The following is an 18,786-nucleotide window of genomic DNA, read 5'->3' as shown; positions in this document are numbered from 1 at the left end:
CAGGTCCTCCTGCCTCCAGTCTCCAGACAAGTGAAAGACTCTGGGCCAAGATGCACCCAAAACAAATATCTAGACTCTGCTCCCAGATGAGGACAATTTGAGTCTATCCCGAATAAAGGTTGCGGGAAGTTTAGGCTAGATTGGGTGAAGGGTAGGGGTAGCAGTTAATCTAAGACACTTTCCAGAAGACAGATCAAACCACAAAGCTAAGCAGATAATCCAACAGGGTAGCACTCCAAAACCAATTTGATAAAGAAACAGATTCCAGGAGCAATACAAAAGGACAGGACCTATATGCAATACCTGGAATAGAGGTTAGAAAGTAGCACCCAGGGAACTAGACTCAGCTACTCTTCACAGAGTGTCTGCCATGGGCCAGGGTGGGGAAGAAGACATTGAGGGTCTTGTCCCATTACCAACCCATTTTAGGATCAGTGAACCAAAATCTCCAACTGGAGCACATCTCCAAGATGCAAACGTCAGGTAGTCCCCACTCGTTTACAGGCAAAATATTCAAACTCCTTAGCAAAGCAGGGAAACCTTCCCTTAATGGATTTGCAATGGATGCCTACAAATTCATGCCTCGGCCTCCCAGCCTCCATCTGGGTCATCCCTCAGCTTGGAACACCCTTCCTGGTTCTTCTTCACTTGTGGAAATGCACACCTCTTGAGAAACCCAATTCAAATGCCACCCCACCCGAGGCATCACAAGTTTCTCCAAGGAAAACTGTTTCTTCTCTGCCCTGAGCTCACACAGCCTCTTGACTGAAGATTTTATTTACTTACTTAAGAGAGACAGTGTGTGCCCAAGTTGGGGGAAGGGCAGAGGAAGAGGGAAAGAATCTCAAGAAGACTCCCTGCCAAGTGTGGAGCATGAAATGGGCTTCGATCTCAAGAACCTGAGATCATGACCTGAGCCAAAACCAAGAGTCGGCCGCTTAAACAACTGAGCCACCCAGGCGCCCCACACAGCTGATTGATTTTATCTCTAACATTTACTTCATTCAGGTCTGTATTAGAAATACAGATGCAGAAATAGATGCCTATTACAGAGCTAGAACTCCCTGTGGGTCCATATTTTTCCATCTGCCCACACCAGTCAGAAGTTCTCTAACATTAGCCTTCCATGCATCTTTGTATCTCTCCCTCTTATGCAAAGAAAGAAAAAAATTAAATCACATCATAATTCTTTGTAAATAGAAGATACTCAAACAAGGTGGTTAGTTGATATGTAGAATTTTCCTATGAGAGGCAGGATAATATTTGATTCTTTTCAATTCAGGGTTGTTGAGCTCCTCCTGTGTACTAGGTATACACCAAGCATGGTCCTAGGTTCTTTTACGTATGTTTTACATATACTTTTTTCTTTTATTTGGTGCCCATAGAGGTTCTGTCAAGTAGTTCTTGGCTTTATTTTGTAGATAAAATGTTAATCAGAGAGGTATGAAGTTATCCTAGATCACACGGTTGTTGAGTAGCAGAGCCAGCAAAGGCGGATGCTAGAGAAGCACCAGATGAACGTGCTGTCAGCTGGTGCTAGAATGGAACCGTTCTTCCCACTGAGACTACAGTCATTTTTCTTTATACTGTGCCCAAAATACAGAGACCTGCCAATGGTTCCCATCCCCAGGCCAATTAAATCAGAGTCTCTGCAGATGAGTACAGGCCATAGAGAACCGTTCTCGGTGCTGGCTGCCCATCAGAGTCACCTGGGGGGAGCTTATAATGGTGCCAAGTGTTGGCAGTTCTGAAAGTGCCCCAGGTGAATCTAATGTCAGCCACACCAGAGACCCACCACTTTATACCAAGGCATTTGCCAGACTGTTCCAAATACATATAGGCTGCCTGCCCCTGGAAGAGATACTCAAAAAGAATGAATGAATGGAGAGTGGATGAGAGAAAAGCATGACCCCTTTGGACACCTGTGATGCAGGGTTCTGAGTACATCACTCCAGCGAGCTGTACTCACAGGATTTTGTAGTTGACAAGGATGCACCATCCTCACACCCAGTCAGCTTCCTGACCTCGGGGCTCACACTTAGTGGGAATTTGAATGATAGTGAATGGTTAACTTCAGGCAAGAGTTAAGAGGATGAAACTAAAGCCAACTGTCACATGCCCTGGTGGTCCACTGAGCTCCCAACACCAGAGCAAGTGAGTGGCAGCATGCCCCCCTTCACCAGATAATGAGATGTCTGCCTCCCCGACGTAAGGCACCTTACAAGTGAAATGGATATAATCATTTCTTTTCTCATATCCTACAAGTTGTGAAGACAAAACCAGAGAAGAGGTGAGAAAAAGCTTGAGAAATATGTCAACCAAGTGTCAGGCAATGCTAATAGAAGGGATGCAAATGTTCCTGTTGCCGTGAATAGAGGTGCACGGCTGGAAAATGTGTGCAGCCAGGGACCCTGCTGGCCACTAATCCAACAGCCACTGAGTGCCAGGCACAAATCCAGTCCTCAAAAACATCCAAGACAAAGTAGAGATGAGGCCCCAGTGTGTTTTGGGGATACATCACCTAGATGCAAACATTTCAGAAGTGAAAACTTGAACTGCATCCAAAGAAACACTTTTAAGAACAGTTCTCTAGAAAGTTCAGGAGCAGTTCTCTAGAAAGATCACCTAGGGAACTCTGAGAGGGAGAAGATGATTTCAGTAGAGGCTTCCGGGAGAGAAGGCTCCCTGAGGAAGTGACATCTGAGCTGACAAAGCTCCAAGTGCATTTGGGTGAATAGGGAAGGAGTCAGCATTCCAGAAAGGCAGGAGCCTGAAGGAAGAGGTTAGGTGTATTCCAGAGCTGAGAAATGGTCCATGTGGCTGGAGTGGGACAGAGTCCCCAAGGTCACCCATAGCTGGCAGTCAAATCTTACCTGCAAGAGTTTTGCTGGGTCCCTTCAGAGCCAAGGGTTAAACACTTGCTCTGAGTCACTTCATCAGCTGGACACTAAGGTCTTAGCACCAACTACACAGCTGGCTCTGGACCAAGCACGGTGGGGGAAACAGAAGGATAAATTATGGTTCCTGCCCTCAAAAGGTTTAAAATGTAGTTGTGAGAGACAATGAATGAATGTGGAACTCTTACCTATGTGACTTAGGAAAGTTTAACACTCAGAAGATAATCATTTTTTTAAATTGTCAGATAGGCAAGATGGCCAAGTGTGGTTGTACAGTCTGTACATTGCACAAAAGTGCCCAGCTGAGAGGGTGACTGGGGATATCTTTTTGCAATTCAGCAGTTTAGAGAGAATGAATGCCTTCTTGTAATTCACACAAAGGCAATGTATGCTCGCTGAATCCCTGAAAGGCAGCAACTTTAAGAGTAATAGGAGATTCCAAAATGAAGAACAACATCTTGATTGAAAAGCTCAGTGGAGAACTTTAGTGAAGAAAGAGGGATTTGAATTGGGCCTGCTAGGTGGCAGGATTGGCATAGGTGGGAGGTATGGTATCCTAGAACAGCAGAACAGCTGGGACTAAGATCTGGGGCTAGAACAAGCCTGGCAGGTGCTTTCAGCATGATGAAACTTCACTGGCTTAGTAGAGATCAGATGAAAATTGACCAAGGAAAAAGCTGGGTTTGATATCAGGAGGCCAGTGTCACTGGCAGTGTGCAAACCAGAAGGAGCAGGTGCTCCTGGGCCTGGCTAGCATGTTCATATCTGAGATCTCCAATTCACTCACTGGTGACCCTGACAACTATCTTATGTCTCTGAGTTTAAGATTTCTTATTCAAAAACAAAACAAAACAAAAACAAAAAAAAACAAAAAACAAAAAAACAGAGGACACTCCTTTTGCAAGCAAATATACAGAGATAAAATGGGAAGAGAGCTACCTACTTCATCGGGTTGTGAGAAATAGTGTAATAAGCAATAGTAAGCCATTGTAAGTCTTGAGCAGGAATATGACCAGAAGGGGAAACAATTATGAGTCATCTGGCAGCTCTGAGTAAGGGCATCTCCCATGGAGAGAAGACAGTCATATGGGATCTAGGAATACACCAAGGCCATAGAACCAGGGGGTTGTAGGGGGAAGGAAGAAGGCAGATTCAGATTCCCATAAGGAACATGCTGAAAAGCCACTTCTCTGAAGCTTCTTCCTGTTTTCAGACACCTGGTCCTCGAGGGTCCCAAGACTCCCAGGGTTAAAGGGACAGCCCAGTAGCTCAACCACCTTGTCTGGTAAGAAACTTCCAGACTCAAACTTCTCAAAGGCATTGGTGCTCTTTGAGATATATGAGAGACCCTAAATAAAAGAGGATTAAAGAGGAGACACCAGGAAGGAAACAGTGGAGGGAGAGACCAGTGGTGATGCCTGATGTCCACTAAGCACAAACTATGGGCTCTATAGGCACCGGTCCACTTCATCACCACAATCCTCCTGTAAAGGAGAAACTATTGTCACAAATTCATGTTACTGAAGGGAAACCAGAGGTGCAGAGAAGTTAAGCTCTTCACTCAACTAGTAGGTAGCCAAAGAGAAGAGCCTGGCACCAGAGCCCTCACACCTCACCTCTCTGTCATGGTGCCTCACAGAAAATGTGCCAGTATGAAACACACACCAGAGCTGAATTAAAACAGGTAACCAGTATATACACAAAAAGAACTGAAAACAGACTCAAACAAGTACATGAGCACGCATATTCATAGCAGCACTATTCAAAATAGCCAAAAAGTATATATAGCCCAATTGCCCAGCAATGGATGAATAGATAAACAAAATGTGGTATATCCATACAACGAAATAATGGAACATTACTCATTCTTTTAAAAAAAATGAAGTGCCGATACGTGCTACAGTGTGGATGAAACTTGAAAACATTATGCTAAGTGAAAGAAGCCAGACACAAAAAGCTACGTATTTCATTTATATGAAAGATCCAGATGAAGTAAATCCACCTAGATGAAACACAGATTGGTCCTTACCAGGGGCTTGAGGATGGGGGCAGAGGAAATAGGGAGCAACAGCTCAACAGGTCCAGGGTTCTTTTTTGGGATGATCAAAAAGTTTTGGAACTAGAAAGAGGTGTGGTCGTGCAATATTGAGAAAATACTAAATGTCCCTGAATTGTTCACTTTAAAATGGTTCACTTTAAGTCATGTCAATTTCGCTTTGAATTCAGAAAAAGAGGAGGAGGAAAAAACCAAAGCCCAAAGCTCAGGATGAACAAGGATAGGGATGGAGGCACCTGCTTGAGTGTGGAAGGAATAACAGAGAGGTGTAGAATTCATAGTCAGCCTCTCATTTGTGCACCAGGCTTATTTAAACCCAACTTTGTGGCAACCTTTGGTTGATGGAAAAACATACTGGTTTTTCCATCAACCAAAGATGGTTACTGAATACCTCCTCTGCACCAGGCATTGTGCTAAGTCCTTAACTGGCATTATCTTAGTCAATCCTCCAATAGTCTTCTGTCATATAAACGTATATTGGCCCCAAGCACAGTGAACCAAACAGAGGCTCAAAACATGTAAGGAACTTGCTCAATAGCCTACTGTCAATAAGTGGCAGAGTCAGGATTCGAACCCAGGTCTCTCAGACTGTTCCACACTCCACCCTAGGTTATTCCTCCCTCTGTCCCTGAAGCTTCAGAATCCCTCCACCCACACAGGACACTCTGGGATTGGGGAGATCACTGCTGTAGACAGCCAGCCACACTTTCCCCCTAGCACGTTACCATCCTCCGGGCAAAGAGAAGTGAGCTCACTCTCCCTGCAGCAGTGTGTCCCAGAGCCCCCAGCCTGAGTTTGAACTAGCAGTGGGCAGCTTGGCCATGCCATTTCCAATTTTCCTTCCTGACCAGAGATGGGCAGGAGAAATCATTGGCACTCAGGGCGATTGTTTTGTTTCTACTGAATTAAAACAACTGTCAAACTACCGAGGCCATCTTCCACACTCTTGCTACAGAATTATTCAGAAGAAAAGTTTGTGTGATTAAAAACCCAAACCAATTATAGTGAGAAGCCCAGCAAGAAAGAGAACGCAGACTCCTTCCTGTGGTGTCCAAAAGCATGGAAATAACTAAGGATCTGTCAAACGACCAAGCTGGAGCAGAGGATGAAAAATTGATAATAAATCTTTTCAAGAGGAAACTGGGCACTGACAAAGAGGAAATACTAGAAATGGCCCCATTCCAGGAACTTAGCTTAGCCCTCACTGGAGTGGCAAACAACCCTTGGCTTCCCAGAAAAGCCAGAATTGAGGAGAATTGGTGACACTCAGGGAAGCCTTGTAGGATAGTAGAATTTGGTGAAAAAGAGGAGAAATCTGGTGACCCTGTGCACCAGAAACCTCAAGAAATAACTATACTGCCTCACCATCATCAATGCCCCACACTTCTGCCCATGTTGGTAGGAAAGAAAGACATATAGCTAGTTGGACTCTCCCTCAACACATCCTATAAATAATTGATGACTTTGGGGAAAAAACAATTAGGGTAAATAGTTGCTACCAGCCAGATGCCCTAGACACAGCTCTTCATCTCTGTGAACTCTGCTTTTCTTTTTTGAGACAGGAGGGCATCACCTTCTATTCTCTTGAATGTTTCTCCTTAAGAACACACATGTTCTACTGATGCGTGGTGAAGCTCTCTGAATTCTCTCTCCCAGCTCATTTGCTCTGGGTCCCCTCTGCATTAACAGATAATGCCTTTCCTCACATTGCCTTGGTCTTCTTCACATGCCATTTTGAAAGTCTTATGTTGTTCCATCTGAGGGTCCCCTCTCTCCCTCCAGATTAATAATAATGATGGCTTCCCAGCTGTGCGATGATAGGAATTATTTAATTTCTTTGAGCCACAGTGTCTTCTCATGCAAAACAGGAATAATGAATACTAAATAATATCTAACTCTCATGATTTTGAAAGGATTAAGTGAATTAACATGTGTGAAAACGCTTAGCATATTTTTAAGGCCTATAAAAAATGTCACTTTCATCTTTTCCTCAAACTAGAAGCCCAAAATCGGGATGATATCTTTCCCCACACACAGTAGATATTTCCCTCTTGCGTATCTCCATTACAGGGCTTATTAATGAGACCACTTAAAAGCATAAAGTTGAACAACAATCAAAATGGCTGCACTAATGATTCCTCAAGGCTTGATTTTAAACAAAGTAGCCTTCTTTCTCTCTTCTGCAAACCTCCCCTCCTCCCTTCTCTTCCTTTTGTTTCAAGAACCTGGTACCACCCTAAAGACAAAAGGAATGAGGCTGGCAGCAGGTACACAATGTCTGTCGAAATTGGCTAGGGCCTGTATTTGCCTGTAAGACACACCCAGCCTCTTCCTAAAGAGGGGTTTGCAGGGTTTTTGAAGGCCTTCTCCTGCTGAGAAGTAATAAATTCTCCTCCTTCTTTATATCCAAACTCTGCCTTTGTGTTACATTTTCTGGCCAAGCACAGAGGTCAGTTTTTTACAACATTAACACACATTTGGAGCGTTATCTATAGGTACAGATGAGGGGAAGTCTAGCCAATGACTAGGAGGAGGAGGGTATATTAGGAAGTTTAATTAAAGCTAATTGCTGTAACAATCAACCCCCAAAATCTCAGAGGCTTAACATAATACGGATTTATGTGTCTCTTGCATCACAGTTCAATGCCAACATTCATCTCCTTGGTAGCTCTCCTCCAAGCAGTGAGTGATACAGGGATCCAGGTTCTTCCAATTCAGGCCAGTCCTGGAAGTAACATACATCATTCTCCCCACATCCTATTGGCCAGAACCTAATCACATGGCCCCACTCTAGCTGCAAGGGAAACTGGTAAATATAGTCTCCATGTGTGGCCAGAGGCCCATGGAAACTGATAAGCATGTGGCATTCCCCCTGACACAGTCAATGCAGGGTTATGGAGAGGAGGGCTAGCCCACTCTACCTATTGCCTTAAGAAATACAGCAGCTGTGACAGGAGTCTAGCCAGGGCCCACCCTGCTCCTGAGAAGTTTTGCCCACTCTTGGTCCTACAGCACCTGTTCTGAGAGAGGCTGGGCCTCCCAGGCAGGAGGTGAGGATTTCTCTCAGTGCTGGGTTCCTAGATTCTCCCTGTGCAAGCCCTCGGAGAGGGAGAGTTGACTCACTTTACAAGGGGAAGGGCACCAGTGAAAGCAGGTGTCTCTGCAAAAACAGGTACGCTCACCAGGGACACCCTATACAGAAAGCATTTTTTTAAAACTACATCAGCTCTGTTTCCTATTTCAGCAGCCCACCTTCTTTCAATCCTTATGCCCTTGGGAAAGAGAATGGCAAAAACCAATCCAGCGATGTAAAAGATAGTGTATAAGGAATGATATTGTCCAACAACAACAAAGGTCTCCCTCCTAACAGGGCCCCAGGACTGGAAGTAGAAGGACAGGACCTCAGATACTGTGTCCCATACTCCACATGAGTCCCAAGACAGAAGTCCCTCACCTCCCCAGGTGCCATAGAGTCTGCTTTTCAGATCCGCTTTCTGCCTGCCTTCATCCTGCTCTGTGCTATAGGAGGCTGACCTTCTGGACCTATGAGTAGGCTCCTTGACTCTCTCACTTCCATTCAGGTCCTACCATGGGTGCTGCAACAAAAGGAGACTGGAGGAAGGGAGGAAGGGAGTGGAGGGATATATTCCACAGAGCTCTCCTGGATACCAGGCTGACAGTGTCTGCATGTTTTGTTGAAGGCTGCAGCTCCAGTGACCAGCTCATCCTGGAGCTACAGAACTCAGAGGGCAGCTGCTCTGTCCTCAGCCCCATATTTCACTTGCCTATGACAAGAGTCTCCATGCTTCCTTGGCTAAGGCACTTACATTGTGTGCTGGTTCCATCTTGTCAGGGTACACAGTGACCGCTGCAGGAAGAGTAGCCATGTCCCATCAAAGCCCCAAAGGCTGAAGAAATTGGCTCTGGGCCCCAAGGCTGAAAGACCCAACCAACATGGATCCCTTCCTGCAGCCTCAGGCCCAGGAGGCCACAGGATGTTCTAGAAAGAACCCTGAGTTCTAGACCCATTTGGGTCAGTAACTTGTTTCACAAATAGGGGCAGATTCATTGGCCTGAGACTCATTTTCCTTATCTGTTTAAAATACAATAATACTATCCCTGTCGTGAGGACTCAGTAAGCAATGTGGATAGAGTGCAATGCCAGCCACAGAGGAGCTTTTGGCATATGTCAACTTCCTTCCTCTCTCCCTCTTCAGTTCCTCACTTGGTATAATAAAAGAGGAATTGTTTTCATCAGATTTGAAACAACCACCTTAATTAAGCATCCACCATGTGCAAGCAACTCCATAGTGTTCTGTGAAGGGAATAGTCTGGTGCTTGCTTCTGGGTGTCTGAGGTCTCCGACAAGGGACACAAGTGGATCCCCACAGCCTGCAACCCAGACAAGTGGTGGGGGCAGTGGGGGGAGGGCAGTTGAGAGAACCACACGCACAGGAAGCAATGATAAACTTGGGAAGTGGAAAAACACGTCCTGAAGGAGCACAGTTCTGAAGTCTGGGCTTCCCATCCAGCAGTTGGGACCGTTAATTGCCCATTCACACCAAGTACCTCATTTCGCACAGCAACCTGTCACCGTATAGCAGCTTGGGCCTGACGTCCAATTCTGCCCTGGGCAAAAACACTCCTCAGAGTGTAAATGACATTTCCTTCTGGTGTGTCCAAAAAATAAAGAATGCAAAAAGAAACGGAGAACAGCAATGCTCTACACTCTGGGCTTCTGCCTACACTGGTAACAGAGCAGGTTTTTGAAGAATTCTCTAGGAGGCTTCCCTGCAGCTGCTGAGAAGTCTTACCCCCTTATCTGATACACGTGACTCACCACTCCCAGCTGGGACGCTTCGAGGTCCCCCACTGCCCTCAGAATAAGGAGGAAATTCAAGCCACCTAGTCTGGCGCATGAATTCTTTCATTATCTGGCCCTTCCTATCCCCATCCACCCTGTGTTCCTGTCACACGGATTGCTTATAAAACCTTAAGCAGATCACAGTATTTCAAGCCATGGTATAGGCTTTCCCCTCTGCTTGGAAAATCCTTCCCCAACTTATCCACCTCTCATCTACTTACTAAAAAATAAATTTCTAAGTACCACTTCCTCCCAGAAGTCCCACTGACTTTATCAACTGGGCCACTGGCCCTTCTCTATGTGTGTAGCTGCATGACAAACACACCTGCCCTGCACTGGAACTGTTTGCTCTTCTAGATAAGCAGCAAGAGGAGCAAGTCCTTGGAGGCAAATGCCATGTCTTATTTATAATCTGAGCACCAGGCATAAAGCCTGCCACATGGCAGATGCCCAATCAGTGCAGAAGAAATGAATGACTAAAATATCAACTGAGTGAAGGCTAAGAGAGAAGTTATTCAGAAATCAAGCCATGTCAGTGTTTTCATTCAATAAAATGGTCACGGAAGTTCCCAGAGCTGAGGTGACCATTTGGGGTCATATGCAAGGTGGAAGAAGAGGGAAGTGGCCACTCGACCCTCCAGAAATCAAGCAGGTCCTCAGGTGGAGAAGACAGCCCTAGTTAGTCCCCACTGCAGTCTTGTGTCCTACATCAATTTACAGTCTCCATTTTACTCATTAGGCAACCAACTCTCACTTGCCCAGGGTCCCATAGCTAACAAGCAGTAAACGAGGATTCACATCCAGGCCACTTGACTTCAGAATGACACACTCAATCCTGACACAATAGCCTCCTGGCTCAGGGATACCTTCCCACGGTTCGTCACTGCTCCCCAGGTCTGGAAAGACTTGCTTCAGCTTCCTTTCCTTGTCTTGAATTATGTGATACTTCCTGAACTCATACTCAGTGCCTTGCACCTGGCTGGCAAGGTCTGTGCTTCCTGTCACCCAAAAGACCTGACTGAGGTCCTCTGATAGATGCTTTGAGAAAAACACTTAAGACAGGAGAACAGGCAGGGTGACACATGGAGGGGGAAGCGGGTATACCAAGGGCAGGGAAGGGCCCGAGAGAGAAGAGACATGCAGGCCACCAGAAGTGCAGGTCACCTGGAACAACATGCCAGAGGCCAGCTGGCTGGCTGGGCATTTTAGAAAGTGAAGCTCCAAAACCACTTAGAACACTGTCCCCACCTGCACCCCGATGTTTCTAGCAGCCATGTCCACAATAGCCAAACTGTGGAAGGAGCCTCGGTGTCCATCGAAAGATGAATGGATAAAGAAGAGGTGGTCTATGTATACAATGGAATATTACTCAGCCATTAGAAACGACAAATACCCACCATTTGCTTCAACGTGGATGGAACTGGAGGGTATTATGCTGAGTGAAATAAGTCAATCGGAGAAGGACAAACATTATATGGTCTCATTCATTTGGGGAATATAAAAAATAATGAAAGGGAATAAAGGGGAAAGGAGAAAAATGAGTGGGAAATATCAGAAAGGGAGACAGAACATGAAAGACTCCTAACTCTGGGAAACGAACTAGGGGTGGTGGAAGGGGAGGAGGGTGGGGGTTGGGGGTGAATGGGTGACGGGCACTGAGGGGACACTTGACGGGATGAGCACTGGGTGTTATTCTGTATGTTGGTAAATTGAACACCAATAAAAATTAATTTATTAAAAAAAAAGAACACTGTCCCCAAAGCTTCTCTTTATCTATCCATGTGGCATAACTTTGGATAAGGAATTTGCTCAAGTTGTTTATTGTTTCTCAGAGGAAATTCACCTACGAGCTGTCAGCTTACATCTCAGAAAAGCCTAACTAAAATTCCCAGCAGAATCCAGAGACTCCTAGACTCCTTGAATATTAGAGCTGTAGTAGTAAAAGTTTTGATGGAAGCTGCAGTTACACCTATGCCAGGCCCTGGGATGAGGCTCTGATGTAGATTCATCTCATCCTCACAGCAACATCTCTGCAAGGAACATCATCCTGATTTCTGAGGCAGAGAAAGAATTCATTAACCTGCCTAAGGCTACACAGTTGGTGTCCAAGCTGGGATCAAACTCACGTAGGTCTAAGCCTAATATTCAAGCCCTTTGACCTATACGAGGGTCAGCGTGTTGCCTAGTTTTGTAAATAAAGTTTTATTGGAACACAGCCATGTTCACCCATCCTGTGCCTGCTATGGTGCCAGAAGGCCAAGTTGAACAGTTGCCACAGAGACCATATGGCCTGCAAAGCCTAAAATATTTATATTCTCTGGACATTTGCAGGAAAATTTTACTGACCCCTGCCTTCGACTTTGCTGCTTTGGAGAGTTTTTAGTTCAACCTTCATTTTTGAAGATTATCAAAGTGATGGCCAGATATCTGAAGTGATTTGTCTGCAGCCACACTAGCTCTCACCTCTTACCTCACTGTTTCCATTCAATAAATATTTACTTTCTTCACTGCGGCTGTTCACTCTGTGGAAAAGGAACTGGTTCCATCTCCAAGGAACTAAAAATATAGTTGTAAAAACAGATGTACATACTAAAAAAAATTTCTGAATGCAAGTCCATATATACAACACACTATCCCCATGAATCTCGCCAGACTCACCTCCTGCTCCCCTCCCCATCTCTCGCCACACTATGGCCTGCCTTCTGTTTTCCAGCAGGTTGCTAAAGATTGACCATGAGCCAGAAAATAAGCCCTGGCAGTCGAAGCCAGGGAATCAACTTGGTGTAGGTAGGAAAGTAAAGTGTGAGCAGGTCAGGCAAGTGATTTGGGATGGAACCTGTGAACAGTGTTAGCATGAACAGATGACTCAGTAGCACAGGACCAAAGCAGACATCCCAAGTCAGGGATGTGACAGGTATGCTATGGACAGAATGTGTCCATAGAAAAAAGATGCTTCGAGCAACATTTGTTACTGGAAACTCAGGCTACTGTTAAGTAACACAGACAGAGAGAACTCAGTAAGCAACCCTCTCTTACTTGCCAGCAATTTCCAAGGGCCTTATCTGATAAGAAAGGTTTGTCTGGGTTTCTCCCTTTGGAGAGCTTGAAAATTTGTATGACAGTCAGTTGGTTGACTGTGTTAGCTAAGCCTGTTACCTGGGCCAGGCAAAAACCACTTCCTGGAAATCAAAATTCATTTTGACAATATGAAATACAAAGACAACAGAGACAAAAGAGGGTCTTCCCCTCAGAGGGGCTGTCATCCAGTAGAGAAGAAAGGATGCACACAAGGAAGCAATGTGATAGCATGTGATGGGTTTAGAAGACACGGTTGGTAGATCTACTCGTCTCAAGCTATGAAGCCCCTTAGACTCAAGTAATTGAATGAACCCCTTAGACCCTTGACTGTGTTTCCAACCAAGGGGAAATCTTATCTATGACATAGGCCTGAGGCTTGTGAGATTATTGTCATTATTAATAGTTACTAACTACCATTTGTTCAGCACTTTACACTTAACAAATCACTTGACACTTAGTGTTTTATTTATTTATTTTTTGACACTTAGTGTTTTAATAAACAGCAAACATGTTGCTGTGAAAATTAAATCTTTGTGGAGCACCTGGGTCAGTTGAGCATCTGACTCCTGATTTCGGCTCAAGTCTTGATCTAGGGTCATGAGATTGAGCCCCTCGTCAGGCTCCACACTCAGCAGGGAGTCTGCTAGAGATTCTCTCTCTCCTTCTCGCCCTCTGCCTCTCCCCGCTGCTCATACACGCATGCGTGCACTCTCTCTCTAAATATTTGTAGCAACACCTACCTCACACTATGTCAACTATGGAGGACCATACAAAACTGACCTCCCATGAGTCCCTCTGTTTGATCCAAAGAGTCTAGTCCAGGTATTGATGCACGTGGACTTTGGGGGAGGCTCGTTCTTCTGGAGGGAAAATGGCAGATGTATTGTCTTATATAGAATCTTGGGCAAGTTATTTCTTCTTGAATTTCAGTTTCCTCATTCATAAAATGGGATTATTACCACTTCGGCTATTGCATCATCAGTGAAGTGTTCCCAAATCCAAGCAGAGGAGAGATACAGGAGAGAAATAGGTTAATAATACCTCTTAACCAAAGGCCAGCCATTTCCTAAGTTAGACCAGAATCCATGATGTCAATTTTCATCACCTATGTGAAGTTCCAGGCCAAATACAACCCATATCAGCTCACAGAGAGCTGATTTTTAAATGTTCAGGAATACTTAAGTTTCTTAAACTGATGGTGATTGAAAATCTGAACATGGTGAAAGTATTGACACCATTTAAACTGGCAAATACTATAAGGCAGGGTTTGATTGTGAAACTTACTGTTTCTCCTCTTGGCACTTTGTTTCTCTGTACAACACTACAACATCACTCATAGAATATTTCACTTCTAGTCGCCAGGTGTCTGGGGGTTTCCATCAAGCAATTTTCAGACACCAGCAGGGTGATTCTGACACCATCTACCTAGAGTTAGCGTCAGATCCTTCAGGCTGGGGCCTCAGTCCCATAAGACTGTCCACACTTCAGACAATAATGGCAAGTCCAGGTTGTCACCTGTGCTTCTGACCAACTGACTGTAAATCAGAAGTTCCCCTACCCCTCCTTTGGTTCAATAATTTGCTAGGGCAGCTCACAGTACTCAGGAAAACATTTGGTGTACTAGATTACCTGCTTATTACAAAAGGATTATTACAAAAGGATGTCACTCAGGAACAGCCAGATGGAAGAGATGCATGGGGCAAACTTGTGGGAAGGGGTACAGAGCTCCTCTGCCCTTTCAGGACACACCCATCTCCCAGCATGCTGATGTGTTCCCCAATCCAGAAGCTGTCAGAAACACCTTTAACTAGAATCTTTATGTTTTTTTAAAGATTTTATTTATTTATTTATTCATGAGAGACACACACAGAGTGAGAGAGAGAGGCAGAGACATAGGCAGAGGGAGAAGCAGGTTCCATGAAGGGAGCCCGATGTGGGACTCGATCCCAGGTCTCCAGGATCAGGCCCTGGGCTGAAGGCAGCACTAAAGCACTGAGCCACTGGGGCTGCCCAGCTAGAGTCTTTACGAAGGCTTCATTCCAGAGGCATCATTGATTGACTCATTGGCCATTGGTGATGAACTCAACCTTCAGCTCCTAGAGGTTTGGGGATGGGGGACAGGATCTGAAAATTCCAGCCCTCTAATCACCGTGGGCTGTCCTGGCAACCAGTGGCCCTCCAAAGTGCTTCTGAAAAGTCACCTCATTAACATAAACTCAGGTGTGGTCGAAAGAGGCTTGTTATGAATAACAGAAGACACTCATCTTACATTTATAGTTCTATTGCTGAAGAAATTCCAAGGGTTTTTAGGAGCTCTGTGCCACAAAAGGACAAAGACCAAATATATATTTAATATATATCACAATATTACAGTTTGTTCTGTTGCTGTTGCTCCCAGAACTTTAGTTTACCAGCACACCACTGGCTAGGTTAGTAACCCCACATTCAGGGTCCTGGTTAGTTCCAAGAATTCCATTCCCTGAGAATAGCATGAATGGAGGGCAAGCTATTTGTCAGTACCACTCAATTCTGTGGCATTTTAAATCTCAGAGGGTCCATTTCCCTTTGGTTAAGACAGAGGTTCTTTAAACTTTCTCCTATTCCAAAACACCTGTCACAGGTAAGACACATTCCTCTGAGTGTCCTGGCCTCAGCCGGATTTCTAATCACTCTGCCTGTACCCAATCCCTTCCCTCCACTGAAGAAAGCACAATGCCATGAGTGGGGTGGCACTTTTACAGGCAAGATCCCACTGTTACCCCTCACTATATGGAACATAAAATATTTGCCTTCTGACTTGTATCTAGTCCAGTTTAATTTTCCAAGCTACCTAAAAGCCACTCATAACATTCTCTGAATTGACTTGGAAAAGGACAAAAAAAATAATAATAATCTGAGTTGGCACTTGTGATCTCACACTCAGGCTTCTCCATAAGAAATCAGTCATTTCCTCAGCTGTCTGTCTAATGAACATGTGCTGGGCACCTGTCATGTCCTCATCTTCTAGCTGCTGCCAGGGGCAACCATCAGAAATACTCATCTGATCCCCTTTCTTCTCTTCTTTAACTCTTCAATAACTCTCCATAGCCTACAGAATTCATTTAAACTTGAGCCTGAGATGCAGGGCTCTCACAGTCTGGCTCCAGCATACCATCAACAACAGCCCCTTTGTAGTTTCTGGAATGAAGTATGTGGTCTCACAACTCTGGCTTCTCAGAAAATAATAAGGAACACACTGGCATGATCAAAATTTTAAACCATAAAAATATGTGGAATGAAAAAACTAAAGTTCCCTTTCACCCTCTACCTCTGATCCCCAATTTCAACCCCTTTCCCAAAGGTAACTACTTAACACTTAAGGTTCTGTCTTTAGAAACTTTAAAAAACACACACTTATGTACATCCACACTACTTATATGAATATATTGTTTTGACGTCAAAAAATAATTAATAGGATGGTACTACATATATTACGCACAAAATAATTTTGTTTTTACCTTATATCTTAGAGATCCTCCCCTGTCTGTACATCATATATCTATTTCATTCTTCTCAAGAACTAAATTGATTTCCATATTATGAATACATTAAATTGTTTAATCAATTTCCACGTGATTGGCATTGGGGTTGTTAATTGCTTTTCACAATTGTGAACAATTCTGCTTGGAATATCCTCATACATATTTGTGCACATGTATATCTCAACAAAAATTTTGAATTGGCATTTCTGGGCTAAAGGGTATGTTTATTAAAATTGTAACAGGTACTACCAAAATGCCTTCCATAAAGACAGCCTATTTATACTTCCGACTACAATATATGACTATTTCTATATCCTCAGGTCCATCCAATCCTGGACTTGATCACTTTCTAATGTTTGCTGATCTGATACGTTTTCAAAAAGATATCATTTAAATCTGTATTTCCCTGGTTATTAAGAGAGGGATGCAATTTTTCAAATATGTATTGGCAGTCTTTATTTTGTTTTATGTGAGTTACCTGTTTGCACACTTTGTCTGCTTTTCTATGGGGTTGTCTTACTGATTTGTAGGAGTTCTTTATATGTTAGAAAGAATAATCCTGCTTCTATTAGATATATTTATTCATCACCGCTTTTCCTTCATAAGCAGACAGCTTGACTGTGCAAAGCTCCTCTAATGGATATAGGATCATTTCTTGTAGTGTATAAATAATCTCTACAGAGACTTCTATTCCCATACTACTTATTCCATAATAGGTGCCACCATTACCTCTTAGTGTGCCTGTGAAAGACTCACCAAACAAGCATGGCCTTCTATCCCACTGAGCCTGAACATGGCCCCTTGAATCGATGTCAATGCAATGATCCAGGTAGCTAATCTGAATAAACCAAAATTAACCCAAAGGCCTAAATATATTTGCCATATCAGCTGTGAAACACACATGGTGTATGATAAGGATGGCTCTGTTCACAGAAACATCATCCTTCAGTCCTTGATCTCTACGTAAATACCCTAGAGCTCATCCTAGATGCAGATACCAAGAGAAAAATCCCAGTCTTGCTGCCTGTCTGATAGATGTGAAATAGAGCAAAGTAAAGGCTCTTTGCTCAATCCTCACTCTTTTTTTTTTTTAAGATTTATTCATTTATTTTAGAGAGAGTGAGTCCTGAAGCAGTCTCCCAAGTATGGAGCCCAACTTGGGGCTCAATCCCAGGATCCCAAGATCATGAACCTGAGCTAAAACCAAGAGTTGGCCACTCAACCAACAGAGCCACCCAGTGCCCCTGCTTAATCCTCACTCTTGAGATTAGGGTCAAGAGGTCACTCTTAAGGTGTGGCTACACAGGTATTATGTCCCAGCTCTAACATTTAGCTGATCCCCAACATCCTTCCTGGACCAGGTGAGTCAATTCATCTTTGGTTGTCAAACAAAAACAATAGTCTCTCTCTCTCCCTTTTAAACAGAAAAAGGATTCATCAAATGGAATCTCCTTGTTATAAATAATGCCATACGCATATAACTAGTTGTTCTAATTCTCCTCCAACTGTCCTACAGGTTATTTCCTCTGGATACCAGAAATCATCTGCCTTAGGAAAAACAAGAATTTTCTATGCAGACTCCATTTCTTAGTTGAGTTATAGACCTCTTTCTTGGCTTAATAACTCCAAATGGCCCTTCATGTGGCTCTGTTCTAGTAATTTCCATCCTATGGGCACTGTTCTGTCAAGCATGGCCCATTGGCTAACATGGCTGGCCCAGACATCAGAAGGCTGAGTCTCTCTTTGCCTTGAACAATGTTTCCAGCAAATAAGGAATTAGGGAATGGAGGAGATGTGGTCCACGTCTCAGAGCAAGCATACAAGGGACACACTTGTAAGGCTGACACTGGTTTCTTCTGTTTCCTGAGGAAAAGAGGAAGAAACAACATGCCTGTGAGTGCCTGACAACTGTGTCTTTTACGTCACACAGCCATACAGAAAGCATAAGCACCCCCTGATCCCATGAGCATTACTCAAAATTACAGGTCTTATCTCCTTGTTCTGTAACTGTTACTTACTGGTGAGCTTCCTGAGGGTAAGGGTGGGTCCATATTCTAATTTCTTAGCCTAAGCATCTGTCATTGTGGCTGAAACTCTATAGCTATTCAGTAAATGCACTAATGCATGAATGAATTACACCTGCCCATGGCTGCATAACTATTCTGTGTCAGGCCCTGCATTGAGAATTTTACATATCTCATACAATCATATCCTCACAACCACACAGTGAAGTTGAAGCTATTATGCATCAATCTGCTGGTGAAACTCAAGGCAAGTGAAGTTAAATGAATTCTCTAACGTTATATGATATGTAAGTGGCAGACCCAGAAATAATGCCAAGGTCATCCAGAACCCAAAGCCACTACTCCG

This window comes from Nyctereutes procyonoides, unplaced genomic scaffold, assembly GCF_905146905.1.
Source record: "Nyctereutes procyonoides isolate TBG_1078 unplaced genomic scaffold, NYPRO_anot_genome, whole genome shotgun sequence".
NCBI classification, from domain to species: Eukaryota; Metazoa; Chordata; class Mammalia; order Carnivora; family Canidae; genus Nyctereutes; species Nyctereutes procyonoides.
The sequence above is the reverse complement of the archived record's forward strand: the minus strand, read 5'-3'. Positions refer to the sequence as shown.